General features: G+C 36.6%; 2 pseudogenes across 2 annotated transcripts; both read right to left on the reverse strand.

The window, feature by feature from the left end:
• Positions 1-208: 208 nt before the first annotated feature.
• On the reverse strand, positions 209-3,302 carry LOC143589727 (G-type lectin S-receptor-like serine/threonine-protein kinase At4g27290; annotated as a pseudogene). The gene is made up of 7 exons (XR_013145337.1): positions 1,983-3,302; positions 1,780-1,914; positions 1,532-1,689; positions 1,238-1,448; positions 897-1,134; positions 596-744; positions 209-496 (listed from the first exon to the last, which is right to left on the reverse strand). The product of XR_013145337.1 is annotated as a G-type lectin S-receptor-like serine/threonine-protein kinase At4g27290 (transcript).
• A 9,672-nt stretch (positions 3,303-12,974) lies between these two features.
• Positions 12,975-15,111, reverse strand: LOC143589726 (G-type lectin S-receptor-like serine/threonine-protein kinase SD1-1; annotated as a pseudogene). Its single transcript, XR_013145336.1, has 7 exons — positions 14,753-15,111; positions 14,542-14,679; positions 14,285-14,442; positions 13,991-14,201; positions 13,671-13,907; positions 13,396-13,554; positions 12,975-13,268 (listed from the first exon to the last, which is right to left on the reverse strand). The product of XR_013145336.1 is annotated as a G-type lectin S-receptor-like serine/threonine-protein kinase SD1-1 (transcript).
• Positions 15,112-17,129: the final 2,018 nt, after the last annotated feature.

Below are 17,129 nucleotides of genomic sequence, written 5' to 3' on the forward strand. Positions count from 1 at the left end.
CTCAAATATCGGTCCTTGACTGGCATCCGATATTTTTCCGCATTAACTGCTTAGGATGTATGTACTACAAAAGTGATAATCAGATTTCTAATGTTTTAACAATGCTAGCTGTTAGCTGACACAACTAAAGGTACAGAAAGATAGAACAGTTTGTGACCCAACTACAATTAACAACCATAAAAAAGAAGTACAATAGTACATCAGCTTGCTACCGAGGATACAATAGTGTTATCATGCTTTCATCAAATGAGGAACTGGAGTTGAGTTTGGTATTCTCCTCTTCTGTAGAAAAAGCAGGCTGTTTTGGTGGAGGCAAAGCACTATCACTAACAAGCATTAGAAGTACTGACAACATAGTTGGCCTATCTTTTGCATGATGTTGCACACATAACAGTGCCACATGTATTGATCGTATTACTTCTTGGACCACACACGAGGCATGTAAAGATGCACTCATGAGTTCAATAGACCTTCCTTGTTAGTAAAGTCTCCATGCCTACATCAGACAATTCATATTTTAGTATATCCTCAAAGGATGCTAATTAAAAGGAGCATTTATGGCGATATTGGGATTCAGGCTAGCAAATTAACTTACATGTCCAAGAAGGTTGTCACTATGCTCTTCATGAGAGAACTCTCGGTTTTTCTTACCACTCACTATCCAATACCAAAACACCAAAACTAAATGTATCTGACTTTATAGAGAAACGCCCATGTACCGCGTACTCTGGAGAGATGTAACCACTGCAGCATAGTAGATAACAAAAATAAAACAGATGTTAGTTTCATTTTTAGTTTTTTCTTTTCTTTTTCTTTTTTATTATTATTTTTTTATTTTTTTTGTGGAGTAAAGATTTTAACAGTATTATGCTAAATCACGTTAGGTGGGTTCTTACTATGTCCCGACCACTTTTTTTGTCTTGGCACTGGCATCATGTCCTACAAATTTTCTAGCAAGGCCAAAATCGGATATCTTTGGATTCATGTCACCATCCAACAATATATTACCTGCCTTGAGATCTCTGTGGATGATTTGAACGCGAGAATCTTGATGTAGATAGAGAATACCACAAGCCATTCCATATATGATACCAAAGCGTTGTGGCCAATCAAGCATTGAACTTCTTGTTTCATCTGTGCAATTTGAAATATCAAACTGTGTGTGCTTTTGATATTTGTCAATCTAATAACATATGCAACAACATATTCCAACGTGAAATCATAAAGAGGCTAATACCAAATATAATTGTGTCCAAGCTTTTATTAGCCATGTACTCATAAATCAAAATCATTTCATTTCGATGGATGCAGTATCCAAGAAGCTTCACAAGGTTCCTGTGCTGAAGTTTGGATATAGAAATGAGTTCATTCTTGAATTCTTCAATTCCTTGTTGAGATGCGTCTTACAGCCGTTTCATATCCACTTCTTGTACATCTTCCAACACACCCTAAAAGTTACAGTTTAAGTCTTACATTTCTGTACAATTTATATTACGCTTTGCGTTGAATTGAAGAAGATTCAGTTAATTACCTTGTAAACAGGACCGAAGCCACCTTCTCCAATCTTATTGGACACACCGAATTTATTTGTGGCCTTTTCCACTTTATATAAGCTAATGAATGGTATATCACCAAGAAGTTGTGTCGGGACACTTGCATTCTTTTTATCTAGGGCATATTCGATGTCCCCTAACGAAAAATATGTGCAATTACTCTACATTATATAAATCCTAAAAAACATATTGTTATAAACTTGCATAGATGGCTCGTTTGTGTTACCTAGATCTTTCATCTGAAGCCTTTTCTGTATCTTTGTCCAAGCATAAGCAACCACAAGTAGAAGCAGTGCAACTGATGAAAACGATAAGACCCTGGTGATTATTCTTTTCCTTTTGTTGGAATCGAACCGGTGACCTTCAATTGGCAAACAGTAAGCTCGTTTTAGTAGACAAAGATTTAAGGTAATGAAGAGACATATGCACCTGCTAAGTCAGAGGCTGCCACTCTTATGTAAATATAATGATCTGCTTCATACTCTCGAGTATCCATTAGCTCATCAAACCATAGCAAACATCCACTTCCCCCGTTACTGATATCTAAATTTGCAAAAGCAGTACAATTACATTTCATTCTGCAAGCCATCTCACATTCTTCAAGGGTCATGGTCACATTATACCATGCCCTTCTTGTATCAGGAACTTTGACTCCTGTAGTTTTGTGAAACCCATCTGCGTTCACATCTTCACAATTCAAAGGTGTTTTGCGTTTACACCCACTTGACCAATCAGATGCATCCCACTCTGTTGAATTTATTGGTTCAAAACCAGGCATACAAAGACAAGGTGGATGCTTGTGCTACAGCTTCCATAAGGACCACACAATGCAAAAAGATCACAATTATCTACCTTAAGATCCCCATACACAATCCACTTTTGGATTCGCTCGATCCAGTGGAAAATCCGTGTTCTGCCATCCCAAGTCAAAACTACCCTTTGAACAACAGAACTTGTAAGTTTATATCTATGATATATTTCTTTCTCATTAACAACAAACTCGGATTGATAAATCGGGTTTGCTTTATTGTTGGGAAAGCCGCTAAAGCCCAGACCATTCCATGGTCCTAGCCTTGATATTATAACTTGATCTTGCCACCCAAAAGTTTGTGGATATCCAATTGTGTCTACTATATTACTATACATACCTATAGAAGGATCATCAGGACTCTTCCAAGAAATCATATCTCGACGCAACCCCGTCACCAAGTCCTTCCCAAATTTCATTCCCAGCAGGAATGTGTCACCAGGATAATCAAAACTTTGCCAAATCACATTGCTGTTGGTGCTACTATCAGCCTTTTCCCGTAAAACAAGATTTCCAGAATCCAGAAGCTGCAGAACCACCTCCCCCGGATTTTTACCCCGACCGGATACCGTTAACTTGGATGACCAGATCATGGTGTTGCTGCCACTAAGAATCTCCAGGTTTCCATCACTACTAAGCTTCAACAGACCTGATTTGTCGGAAACCGGAGTTTCCCGGTTAGCAATCCATAAGGCAGTACAGACTGATATCTTTTTGTACCATATCCCCAAGTATCGGTTCCGGGATTTTCCAAGGCTAAAAAACCCCAATTCAAACATGTTCCCCTTAGAAACAATGGTTTGACCATCTTTCATTGTTTGATATGCATAGAGGGTGTCTTGGGCAGCACAAACTGATACAGCAGATATAAAAGCAATAAGTAAGAATAAACGTATGGAATGATCCTCCATTGATGATACAGAGAAATTATCTTATTTTGCATTTTTTATTGATCTTTGGAGGGTGGAAAACTGAAACAGTTGTAAGTAGTTCAAATGTTGAAATTTCTAAGTTCAGGTCAACTGCATGCATGATTGACCATTTGATATGATGACACTTGGGTGCAATTTGATCGTCCATAGTATTAATTTTAATATAAAAAATTGCGGTATACACTAGTATCCTCATTGGCCATTTAGCTATGATTTCTCTCTCATCACACTAGTGTCCGTAGAAATATTTATTAAAATGACATTGCTAAAAGCTATTTTATGATCTGGAAGGTGTTTTAGCTTAATTTGTATTTTCTAAATCAACCTCTTAGATTTCTTTTTTTTTTCTTATTGAAAGTTACACATGTTTCGAAAATCCACACTTATATGTATATTAAATTCCAGTATTGACATAGTTCAATTTACTAAATTTCGAAGATCATGTGAGTCAAGATCATCAGAATTTATATTAATCTTGGTTTCAGTACATGTAAGGCCAAACCCGTTATATATTTATGGTCAAGAAAATAAAGTGGACGGGAAATCCGGACACGAGACGAAAACTTCGACGTGCGTTTAAATTTAACGAGAATGCTTCTAAAATGTTTTTTTTTTAGCTATAAATAGGGACATGTATTGTCTTTTAGGGGTGTGTTTTCTAGTCTGTAAACAACCACCCAAGGTGCACCTTGGGTGGGATCGGTTCGTTTAATATTATGAATCTTTTGTACCGGTTACGAGATCGTTCATTTATTTTATCGTTATATTATTTATATTCGGTCGTTTATTTCACCGCACCCGTCTCGAGCGTTTATCAAGAGCAAAGCCGTTCGTTGTCGGATCCGGTTTCGGGACCTACAATTGGTATTAGAGTGGGTCAAATCTTATAATTCAACTTTGTCCTTGATATTCGGGTTCTATTTCCACTATTACCCGAACCGATACGTTAAAGATCCGATGAAGTTTGAAAATAAAGTTTGAAGATCTTGAAAATAAAGTTTGAAATAAGCGTGTTTGAAGCTTCTCCTTGTATATCCGGATGTTCGGGATCTACAAGTGCCATATCCGGGCGTTTCAGAAACCGTTCTGCCATACGCCGAAAATCCGGCGACCCTACGGTCCTTCCCGGCGAAGATTCTAGAGATTGAAGATGTACATCAAACTCCGACACGAGTGTCGGTTGTCTCTGTTTGTTCAAAGGAGGTGGGTATTTTGGTGAGTAAAAAAAAAGAAAAGAACTGAGCCAGTAGCGAACGGTTACAGGCGGTATGTGTGGCGCCGGTTACAGGTGTTTACGGCGGGTTCACCAGAAGCCAGTAGCAAACGGTGGCCGGTGGCCGGAATTCGGTTTTCTGGCAAACGACGGCGGCAGAGGTTGGTACGGTAGCGGTGGTGAGAGAGATGGCGGCTGTAACGGCCGGAATCCGTGTTCCGGAGAGTTATGGTGGAAGGCGGTGGCCGTTTGAAAGGGCGGCGGCTATGTGGCTGAAAACCGGATTTCCAGCGAGTGACCTCAGATGCGGCGCCTGATGATGTTGGCGGATGAAGATTTTATGTTATGCATCTAGGTCACGGTTCTTTGTTTGGCTTGTGTATTGGACAGACAAGTCCATTGGGCCTGGGTGATTGGCTGGGCTTGGGCTGAAGAGTAGCTTGAGCCTAGGGTGTTGCTCAAGTTGTCATGTGGGCTTTGCTGAAATTTTTTTTTCTTGGTCTTCTATGGGCCATGTTGGGTTACCTTTCGTTGTTGACCAAAACTGAAGAAAGTCAAAATTGATCGGGTTTTCATCTTGTTTAACCGTGTTCAAAACTTGTTATTTCTAAGGCGGTCGAGAAGTTGGATCCGAAAGGTGAACTTCGAACGAATTAATAAGTTTTGTTCATTTGATCATTGAATCTGGTAATTCGGGATCGATTTGTGGATATTCGAGCTCATCTCATGCCTATATACAACTTAAGATCCGAAGAAGCGAGAACCACTTCAAGATTAAATATAGGTGGATCATACCTTGAGGGGGTGAATTGAAATGAAGAGGCATCGATTTATCGAGTGATTTGTGAAGATGCGAGATACGGTGAGATAAAGTTTTGAGATCACAAGTCAAGGGGGTATCAATAGGGACATGATTGTAAGGCCAAAAAATGTGATTTGCGATATCAAAGTATGAAACCCGTTATATATTTATGGTCAAGAAAATAAAGTGGGCGGGAAATCCGGACACGAGACGAGAACTTCGACACACGTTTAAGTTTAACGATAATGCTTCTAGAATGTTTTCTTTTTTAGCTATAAATAGGGACATGTATCGTCTTTTAGGGGTGTGTTTTCTAGTATGTAAACAACCACCCAAGGAGAGCTCACCTTGGGTGGGATTGATTTGTTGAATATTATGAATCTTTTGAACCGGTTACGAGATCGTTCCTTTATTTTATCGTTATATTATTTATGTTTGGTCGTTTGTTTCACCGCACCCGTCTTGAGCGTTTATCAAGAGCAAAGCCGTTCGTTGTCGGATCCGGTTTCGGGACCTACAGTATACTTTAGTTGATTTTGTTGTTTATATTATTTTACTAGCTTTTGAACCCGTGTATTACACGGGTTTTGTCAAATAATAAAAATAAATAAGGTTTGTTTTCAATTAATGTGGTTCTCAAAATAATTTTGAATTAAGGTACTAAAGTTGCGTATTTGGTCAAATCTCGGGTATGAAAATGACACTTAACTCAATAATGAATAGAATCCACACTATGTTATAACTCAATTGACAAAACGATTTTGACCCATAACCCATGGATAGCTAAAATGAATGAGATAAGAGATTATAAATTAAAAGAAATATAGGCTTGGCACCTAAGTATCAATATTTTCTTTTATTAGTATTGTAAGATAGCAATATTTACGTGTCACCTATTTATGAAAGATTAACAAATGCTAAGCATATGGATAATCCAAGATATATAAAGAAACATAGTGTTTACCTTCTTCCTATCCAATAGGACCAATATTGCATTGGAGTCAAATGAAAACCAAAGTCAAGGGGCAAGGGTAGACATGAAAAGTAGGGTGCAATCCCTATATTAATCCAAATTACATCACACAATTACCACCTCTAGATGAATTTTGGAACTCAATAATCACTTTGAAATAGAGATTTATATAATTCTTTTTGAAATATCACTTTGAAATGCTAATGGATCACATAGATTAGGTACACGAGGTCAACTTTTGCCATTTAATCCGGATGAACTATAATTCACTTCTTGTAGAAATCAGAATTGGATGAAAGAAAAAATTTCAATATATATTGGTGGAGGAAGTCTCTTACACTGTATTTTTGGGTTTAAAATAAAAGGAAAAGAAATGATAAGATTGGATAGGTGAAGAAAGAAAAATAAATTATATATTTAAAAGACATTCTCGAGTTAAAATAAAAGAATATAAAAGAAAGTGTAAATTACATTTTTGAGTTAGATAGGAAGGAAAAGATAGGAAAAAAATTGTAACTTTACAATCATGTCCTCATTATTGAGTTAGATAGGAAGAAAATGATAGGGTAAATTAGTAATATTGTACATGACTATAAACTTTTCTTCAGAATCAGACCATATTTGGCTGGAAAGTTTTGAAGGAAAAAAGCGCTAACTGTTCTTTCCATTCTATTTCTTTTCTTTTAATGAAAAAACTCAAAAATGAAAAAAAAAAAAAATTCTTATCCTTTCTTTTTCAAACCCTTAAATAAAAAAACTCAAGAATGTAGTGTTTAGAGAGCGCATCTCTAAATTCATTGAGGCATAAAATTTTACTATTTAGCCTTAGGCCACAAGATGTCATGCCAAAACAATGACACCATTAATAATTTAAGAGTTTTGGATTCACTGCAAAAGTGAATCAGATTTCTAATGTTTGACACAACTGAAGCAACTTAACAGCAACCAGCAACCGAAAGGATGTTGTTTAAAAGAAGCATAGATTGCAATATTGGGATTTAGGCCAGCAAATTAACATACATGTCCTAGAAGGTTGTCACTAGGCTCTTCGTGAGAGAATTCTCTGTTTTTCTTACCACTCACTTTCTCCAACACCATAACACCAAAACTAAATTCATCAGACTTTATAGAGAAAAGCTCATGTACTGCGTACTCAGAATATATACAGCCACTACTACATAGTAGATAATAAAAATAAAAACACTTATTAGTTAGTTTCGTTCTCTTCTTTTTCTTTGTGGAAAAAAGGTTATAAACGTATTATATTGGTTCATATTTTGTAGGTTCTTACTACAAAATAAAAACATACTAGCTGCATTTTCTTTAGAGAAAGGTTTTAATAGTAATATATTGATCACATTTTGAAGGTTCTTTCTACGTCCCAACCACTTTCTTTGTCTTGGCAATGCTATCATGTCCTACAAACTTTCTAGCAAGGCCGAAATCAGATATCTTTGGATTCATGTCACCATCCTGCAATATATTCCCTGCCTTCAAATCTTTGTGGATAATTTGGAGACGAGAATCATGATGTAGATAAAGAATGCCTCGAGCCATTCCATGTATGACACAAAACCATTGAGGCCAATCAAGCATTGAGCTTCTTGTTTCATCTATGCCAAATAAAATATTACTCTGCTACAAAGTATCCATAGAGATCCAAAGATTATCAAGTCATTATCCAGCATATTGTACTCTGTGCTACAAAATGAAATGTGTCCGGGGGTGGTCCTATAGTATTCCCAAGTGAAGCTTGGGCTTGAGGCCCCCGAAAAAATAAGTCCCCCGTTTTGGAAATTAAATATTTATATATTTGCATAAAACCATCTTAAAAACCATGAAATTAAAACTTAATCCAACAATGTATGATGGCCGAGTGGTTTAATTAATAGTCATCTATTTTTAACTTTTAACCAACGTTCCTACTCAGGTTCGAGTCACTAAGACTGCTTTTCATACGACGACCGACACGTAAAACGATGCTAAATGTGTGAAAGTAGTGTGTGATTGGTGTGAATTGGAAAGTGCCGCACACCTTCCTATTTATAGCAAATTTTCTGCCCATTCGCGTAGCGCGAAGGACAAATGTCCTAGCCATTCGCGCGATGCGAACGGCCAATATAACTGCTGCCGTACACCTTCCTATTTATAGCAAAATTTCTACTTATTCGCATAGCGCGAAGGACAAATGTCCTATCCGTTCACGCGATGCGAACCGCCAATATAACTGCCGAGTCATTAGACGGCTTGCTACGTGTCGCCACGTGTCCATACGTGTTATGCATGCATATTAGGTTACTTCGCGTAGTGCGAAGGAATCATGGTTTGGTACTTCGCGTAGCGCGAAGCTGTTCAATTTCGGTTTCAGTATTTTGTCTTTCGAATAGCGCGAAGATTTTATATCCTATCCTTTCGCGTAGCGCGAAGGAAGGAATTTTAGAATTTACTATTTTGGTCCTTCTACTTTCCAAGTGTAAAGTGCGCCATCAAAGCGCCGCATTGTGCCCATCGCCCGTGCCCGTGCGCGTCGGGTGCTTCACACCCTCCGCTAAGACTATGGAGAGTGGTTAGTCACATAAGAATATTACTATGGAAACTTTCTACCTTATAAAGAGTTTCCTTTTTCTTCTTCCTTTCCATGTATTATTGGCTGATCACTAAATAATAAAGAGTTTAGTTTGAAACCATTTGACATGTAAGTGATATACTAGTGAGTTGGAAAGCTACAATGAATAATTAAAGGAAAAATAAATACTACTAATAACTAAAGGCGAAATAAATACCACTAAAAGCAAAACACAATAAATAGCCTAAAACATGCATACAAGTGGGGGTTAGCAATAGCAAGAGCCATACAAATTAAAAACGGCAACTCCACAATTGAATATATGACACTATCATAGGTTTGGCTATCAGATTCAACATAATTTAGTTTTTACTGAGACAATTAAGTGTCTTACACCTGTAAAATTAGATCACCTGTTTTTGGTTGTACCAAGGCCTCCATGCTTTTTTTATTGGCAAGCCCAAAGAACTTAAGTTATACCTTGTGGACAACATAGGTACTCTTCCATCAGTATCTCCACTTTTCAACTTGGTCCAACCACCATGTGAATCTGAAAATCATGCATAAAAACAACCATAAGTAACAACACATCAACCTACGAAAATTTTAAAAATTTAAACATGTGAAGTAAAACCTGTGATTATCCATTATGAGTGCCTTGTCCTCATAATCTACTAAACAAAACCAACTTGATATTAAAAAGCAAGAGATTACAAAACAAAACAATGAAGGGATGTCCCAAATGGCATGTATTATAATAAACCAAATGAAATAAAGAGACAATTAGATTCCAAATTTCAATATTAACAACCAAGAAAAAACAAATTAGCTCTTTAGCCCGAACAACCAAACATCCCATCACATTTTCTGAAAAAAGTGTTATGTTTATTCAATATAAATCACAATTTTCTAAAATTTTCCAAACATTTGCCAATGAAATGTGTAAGCGTTCGCTTCTATTCCTGACTTATCATAATCAAAATACACAAAATTGTTATCGCTTATAGACAAAAAATGGTATATGGAGAAGAATAAGGAGCAGGAACATATAAAGTCATTTTATAAATAAAAAATAATCCCATAAAAATGTGATGTGAAATATACAAGTAAAATTAAGAAAACTGAAATGAAAGAACTCAATTGGATTCAAAACTCACCCTAAAAAAGCCAAGATTGCATTTTATAGAACCCATAAATTTATTGTTAATATAGAATCAATAAATCGAGAAATCGAATTATATACCTTGTCAAACTGATTCAACAATGAAGAATGATGTTAATGGTTGCGAATAAACGTATATGTTAATCAAAATTAAGGTTTTATTGAGATTAGGTGTTTAATGTTAGTATATAAAAAAATTTGCTATGTATTTTATGAAAACTTACAAGTAGTATTTCTTCATCATCTTATCCATCTTCATCCTTTGCAAATTGCAAACAAAACAAACCAACACCACATGCAAATACATTACCAATGAAACCTTCACCTTACTCTAACTCAATTTAAGCTTAAAAACAAATTTCATCACCAGATTTCTTTCTAGAAAAAAATTAATATAAAAAACATTTTTCGTCTACTTTAGTCTCATTGCATTGAGCTATAACCAATTATCGTTTGCCAATACAATTACATCATACAAGAGCACCAATTCCAGTAGAACAAATCATTTTAACCCTAAATAAACATTCAAATAACTAAATTTGATAAGTAATCCAAAATCAGATTAATATATTCAAGACGAATACGGTAATTGCAAAAACATGATACTTACATGGGATTTGCTGATTAGGGTTTGGATTGAACAAACCTTCAACAATCGCAGCTGAGCAAAACCGCGAGGATTAGGTTGAACCGTCGAACAATGATGAATGATTTCAAACAAATCTGCTAATAAAACTATTGTTTATTTGATATTTGGAGTCTATGTTAGCAAAGTATAAAGTAATGCAGAAGTCATACAACATACCGTGTATAATCATTCAGTCGACGATGACAAAAGTTGATGATTTGAGAAGAGACGCCGGCGATTAAGAGAATTCTTGATCGAGAGAAAACATAAATAGGATTGTGATAGGGTTAAGCCTGAAGGATGGTACTGATTTTGATATAGTCTGGTTGTTTAGAAAACACGTGATATGTTATTTGAATTTTATTATTTTGAATAATAATTTTAATTAATTATTTGAAGAAAATGCCAATGTGACAGTTTAAAAAAGATTTGGTGAAAAGTATTAGAGATGGTTGGAGATAATACATTGGTTTATTATATAGGTAGATTTAAAAAAAAAAAAAAAAGGAAAAACACAAGTGGTGGTGTAAATCAAAGATAAAATTTCCAAAACTATTTTTTTAGGCTAGCTATATGTTGTGGGATAACTAAAAAGTGTAATAGCACGTCGTCACGTTACACCACGTAGACAATAGACTTTGACTAGCTCACTCTTTAACTATTACATTGGATTTAACTAAAAGAAATTAGGTAAAAGAAAATTGGCGACTAGTTGGAGTTTACATAGACCCCACCAAAATTCGGTCTAACACACGTTAAGAGGGTGCCGCCCCCCTACTTGACTCATTCCTTTAACCCACAGGTTTTGGTGTTTGACGCCCTTTATTAGAGAGGTGGCTAGGGCTATTAGTCCACAACAGGTTGTTTTAGGATGAGATCGGGTAATTTTTTTTAATAACTAATTTCTTATACGATAACTTAAAAAGGCAACATCAAAGGGAGAGGTGGTTTAACCTTGTGCTATATCTGTTGGGGTATTTTTTTTGTCCATAAGAAAGCCCAACAAATATTATTCTACATAGGTGTTATTATTATTATTGAATAATAAGAAAAAGAAAAAAAAATATTATTATTGTTTTTTGTTTTGTTTACGGATGGAAAAAGAAATAAAACCGAATTGGTTTTTGTTTTGGGCCCCACGAATCATGATCATTATTATTTTTCGTGGGCTACAAGAGTCAAGAAGAAATTAATGGGTTTTGGTTTGGTGCACATCTTTAGCCGACTTGGACCCTTATATAAACGGCGAACGATTTTTTTTGGGGTATCTTTTCTCTACAGCCGACAAGAACAATATTTTGGTGTACTCCTTTATTTGACAGCAGAGACGAAGACATAGAAAGTTGGTGTCCTCTATTTTTTGGTGTTTTGTGAAGACAAAAAACGTTCCAGAGACTTTGTATTGCTGTTATCGGTGATGGTGGATTTGAATCGCCTCTAGTATTCACGTGGTTTTTACTCTCGCCTTGAGAGGTTTTCCACGCTAAAATTTTTGTGTCCCTTGTTACTTTTTTAGATTACCCTATTTGTTTGCATCCTCCTTGGTTCATTCGGGTCGGGAAAAAGTTTAGCCAAACGAAGATTAATTCCGCACTTTTTGGTTACCGTTCGTGGCTAGGTGGTCGTTTTTCCTAACAATATCACACTTTCTCATAGTGTTATTTCAAATTGATAACTCACCAATCAAATCGATATTAAAGATATTCTATCAACTTTTACGTAGAAGATCGGAAACAGTCACTTCAATTAAATTTTATAACTCATCACTGCAACATTTACAGGCCCCACTTGTGGGATTACCTAAACACGTCCCATTGCCATTGCTAGCTCAACCACCATGCACAACTTAGATGGTGAAGTTCACTACCTCTTACATAAACCAAATTCATCCAAGTACATTCATGATCAACCACCTGGTAATTGACCTGTCTAGATCTATCATATGAGAAGCTAAGCACTTTATTAGTAATTTCTCTCTCATCGTAACTAGCAGACCAAGTTGACTCAAATCAGTTTCAAACATCAATGAAACACACAGATTAAGAACATGAGGAACTATCCATTTCAGTTGTGATAGGGATGAACTTTACATTTTATGTGGGCTTTTAAGCATTTTGATGATTACAGATGCTGAGAAGTCTGAGGAAACTTAGCTCTAGAAGTATATCCTACCATACCATAACAAAGATCTTATTTTAGCTCTAGAGGTATATCCTACCATACCATAATTTAGGGATGTTTAATGCACTGACAAACTGATGATCTCCTGCTTTTGATGGACGAAACAATCAGATTCTCCATGATAGACACAACTGAAGCAACTTGAGGTACATCTATTAGCTACCACGGATACAACAATGTTATCGTGAAGTCATCAAATGAGGATACAGAGTCAAGTTTACAGGCACTCTCCTCTTCTGTGAAAAAAGCAGGTTGTTTTGGTGGAGGCAAAGCACCGTCACTAGCAAGCATTAGAAGAACAGATAACATAGTTGGCCTATCTTTTGCATGATGCTGCACACATAATAGTGCCACATGTATTGATCGTAGTACTTCGTGGACTACACATGACGCACGTAAAGATGCACTCATAAGTTCAATAGACCTGCCTTGTTTGTAAAGTCTCCATGCCTACATCATATCAGAATTGAGAATTGATATTTTATTATGCCCTAAAAGGGTGTTGTTTAAAAGCACTGATGTGGGATTGAGTCCAGCAGATTCTGTTAAAAAAAAAAAGTCAAGAAGATTAGCTTACATGTCCAAGAAGGTTGTCATTGTGGTCTTCGTAAGAGAATTCTCTGTTTTTCTGTTTTTCTTCCCGCTGACAATCTCTAACACCAAAACACCAAAACTATATACATCTGACTTTATTGAGAAACGCCCATGAACTGCGTACTCAGGAGAAATGTAACCACTGAAGCATAGCAGACAACAAAAATAAAAACACATATTAGTTGCATTTTCTTTTGACTTTTCTGTAGAGAAAGGCTTTAAAAGAAATATATTGGATCACATTTTGAAGGTTCTTACTATGTCCCAACCACTTTCCTTGTCTTGGCAATGATATCACGGCCCACAAATTTTCTCGCAAGGCCAAAATCTGATATCTTTGGATTCATGTCACCGTCCAGCAATATATTTCCTGCCTTGAGATCTCTATGGATAATTTGAAGGTGGGAATCTTGATGTAGATAAGAATACCACGAGCCATTCCACGTATGACACGAAAGCGTTGAGGCCAATCAAGAATTGCACTTCTTGTTTCATCTGGCAATTTTAAACATTACTTGATCTGTGTTCTATTAGTGTGCCAATCTGGTAAGAAATGCTACAAATAAATCGGTTCATACCAAATATAATTGAGTCCAAGCTTTTGTTGATCATGTACTCATAAATCAAAATCTTTTCATTTCCTTGAATGCAATATCCCAGAAGCTTCACAAGGTTCCTGTGCTGAAGCTTAGAAATAGAGATGAGTTCATTCTTAAATTCTTCAATCCCTTGTTGAGATGTGTTTGACAGTCGTTTCACAGCCACTTCTTGTCCATCTTCCAACACAACCTGACAGATTGAAGTTTAAATCACATGTTTCAGTGCAATTTTCGTACACTTAGCATTCAATTAGAGAAGAATCAGCTAATTACCTTGTAAACGGAATCAAAGCCACCTTCCCCAATCTTATTGGACACACTGAAGTTATTTGTGGCCTTTGCTACTTCATATAGGCAAATGAATGGTATATCCCCAAGAAGTTGTGTCTGGATGCTTGAATTCTTTTTATCAAGTGCATATTCAATGTCCCCTATCGAAAAATATCCCCAATTACTCTACACTACATGAATCCTAAAAGCCATGTCCATTATGTTTGTTATAAACATGCATAATGGATCATTTGCGTTACCTTGATCTTTCCTCTGAAGCCTTTTATTTCTCTTTCTACAGGCATAAGCTACCGCACACAGAAGCAGCGCAGCTAATGAAAGTGATAACACCCTGGTGATCACATCTCTTTTCCTTTTGTTGGAATTCAACTGGTGGCCTTCCATTGGCAAACAATAACAGTCCGCTACTTTAGTAGACAGTGAACAAATGTAATGAAGATATATGTGTACCTGCTAACTCAGAGGCTGCCAATTTTATGTAAACATTATGATCTGCATCACACTCTCGTATATCCATTAGCTCATCAAACCAAAGCAAGCATCCACTTCCCCCGTTACTAACATATAAATTTGCATAAGCTGTACAATTACATTTCACTCTGCAAGCCATTTCACATCTTTCATGGGTCATGCTCACATTATACCATGCCCTTCGTGTATCAGGTAACTTGACTCGCGTAGTTTTGAGAAACCCATCCGCACTAACAACTCCACAATTCAAAGGCGTTTTACGTTTACACCCACTTGACCAATCAGATACATCCCATTCTTCTGGATTTCTTGGTTCAAAACCTGGCAAACAAGTACACGGCGGATCATCAGGACTCTTCCAAGAATTCCATTCCATCATTGGCCCTATTCCTGTTATCAAGTCCTTCTGGATTTTCATTCCGGGCAGAAGTGTGTCTCCAGGATGATCAAAACTTTGCCAAATAATATTTTCGTTATCCCTCTTAGACTCAGACACAACCAGATTTCCAGAATCCAAAAGCCGCAACACCACCACCGAATTATTACTCCGCCCAGATACCGCTGATTCGGATGACCAAACCATGGTATTGCTGCCACTTAGAATCTCCAAATTTCCACTGCTACTGAGCTTGAACAAACCCGAGTTGTCGGTAATGGGTGTGTCCCTGTTAGCAACCCAAACAACAGTACAGATTGATATCTTTTTGTACCATATCCCCAAGTATCGGTTCTTGGACTTTCGGGTGCTAAAGAATCCCAATTCGAACATATTCCCAGCAGAAACAATGGTTTCACCATCTTTGAATAGTTGATTTGCATAGATGGTATCTAGTGCAGCACAATCTAATAGCAGTAAAAATAAAAGGTATAAGGAAGAGAACAAGTACAGAATAGTTTTCCGATGAGCCTGAGTAATGATGCTATTTCGCATGTTTATTGATTATTGAAGAATCATCTTCAAAGAGTTCGATTGAAATGTCCTCGTGTAAGTCGGTGCGTGATAGATTTCAGTTGTTAAAGATGTGGTGACACTTGGCATAATGAATAGAGTTTTGATTATCCCACGTGCCAGTTTTGATCCGATGATATCAGATGTGCTATACAATTTTCTTTTTATCAAAAGTACTACAAAAGACCAACAAAGATTTTTATTAAGTTAGTGTTTGGTAGGTAATAATTAGAAGAATAATGGAATAAGTTATCGTGAGAGATTGAAAAAAGGAGTGTTTGGTTGGTCATTAGGATGGAATTAGCAATTACATAAAGAATCTCATTCATTCTCATCCATCCTTTTTTCTTTGTTTTTTTTTTCATTTCATTCATCTTCCACCCTACTTTCTAGATAGCGTCACTTGACAACCAACACCACCTAACCACTACCACCGTTGCCACCACCATCACCATCATACCACCACCAGCACCGTCACCATCACCACCACCGCTGTCACCATCACCACCGTCACTGCCACCGCCACCATAACTGTTGCTACCTGACCGCCACCATCGCCGCCGCCACTACCATCGTCGCCACCATCACCGTCGGCGCCGCCGCCATCGCCATTGCTTTTTATATTTTTTAAGTTTTAGATATGAGATTGAGTATTTTTATCGTTTCTATTTCATTCATACGTTTTTTTCCTACCAAACAACATAAAATAATAATTTATTTCATTTTTATAGGTTAATCAAACATGACAAATAAACGTTAATGAGTCATTTCGTTCACTTGACCATTTCATTCCTTCTTCCATTCCATTACCCTCAACCAAACATATTGTAACATTCGTCTTTTAGAAATAATAAATAAAGAAAGTTTTATTATATAAATGTATGTAGTTATTTAATTATGTTAAATAATAATCTTGGATTGAGTGGTAGGCTTGGGAATAATGCATGGACTTTGGAATGGTTACGGGCCTAAGGTCCATGGACTTAGAGTATTTAAACTCTTTAAACCTCCCTAAAACCCTAACATTCTCATTCCATCACCTTTGCTTCCACACACACACTCAAAAACACACACAAGCACTCCTTTTGCTCATCCGGATCCGAGATCCAAGAGAAACGAAGGAGAGTTCGTGTTCAAGCATCATCAACAACAAGAAAATACGTCTAGATCCATGTGTTGGTCCAGATCCGAACCGAACCGGAATCCAAGAAAGTTACGTTTTTAGTATAAAGGTTAGGTTTTTTATATTGGTTTGTTTTAAGATCCGACACTAAGACAAATCGGGCCTTATAGGATAAGAAAAAACATAAGCTTTTTATAAACAAGTTGTTGGGTTAAGTCGGGACGAACTAGTGGTGTTCGGACCTTGATAAAGCTAGAGAATGAAGTTGTAACGGCCCAGAACTC

Source organism: Bidens hawaiensis, unplaced genomic scaffold, assembly GCF_021521415.1.
Source record: "Bidens hawaiensis isolate Kalapana, Puna unplaced genomic scaffold, B.hawaiensis_p1.1 tig00037771_1, whole genome shotgun sequence".
In the NCBI taxonomy this organism is placed as follows: Eukaryota; Viridiplantae; Streptophyta; class Magnoliopsida; order Asterales; family Asteraceae; genus Bidens; species Bidens hawaiensis.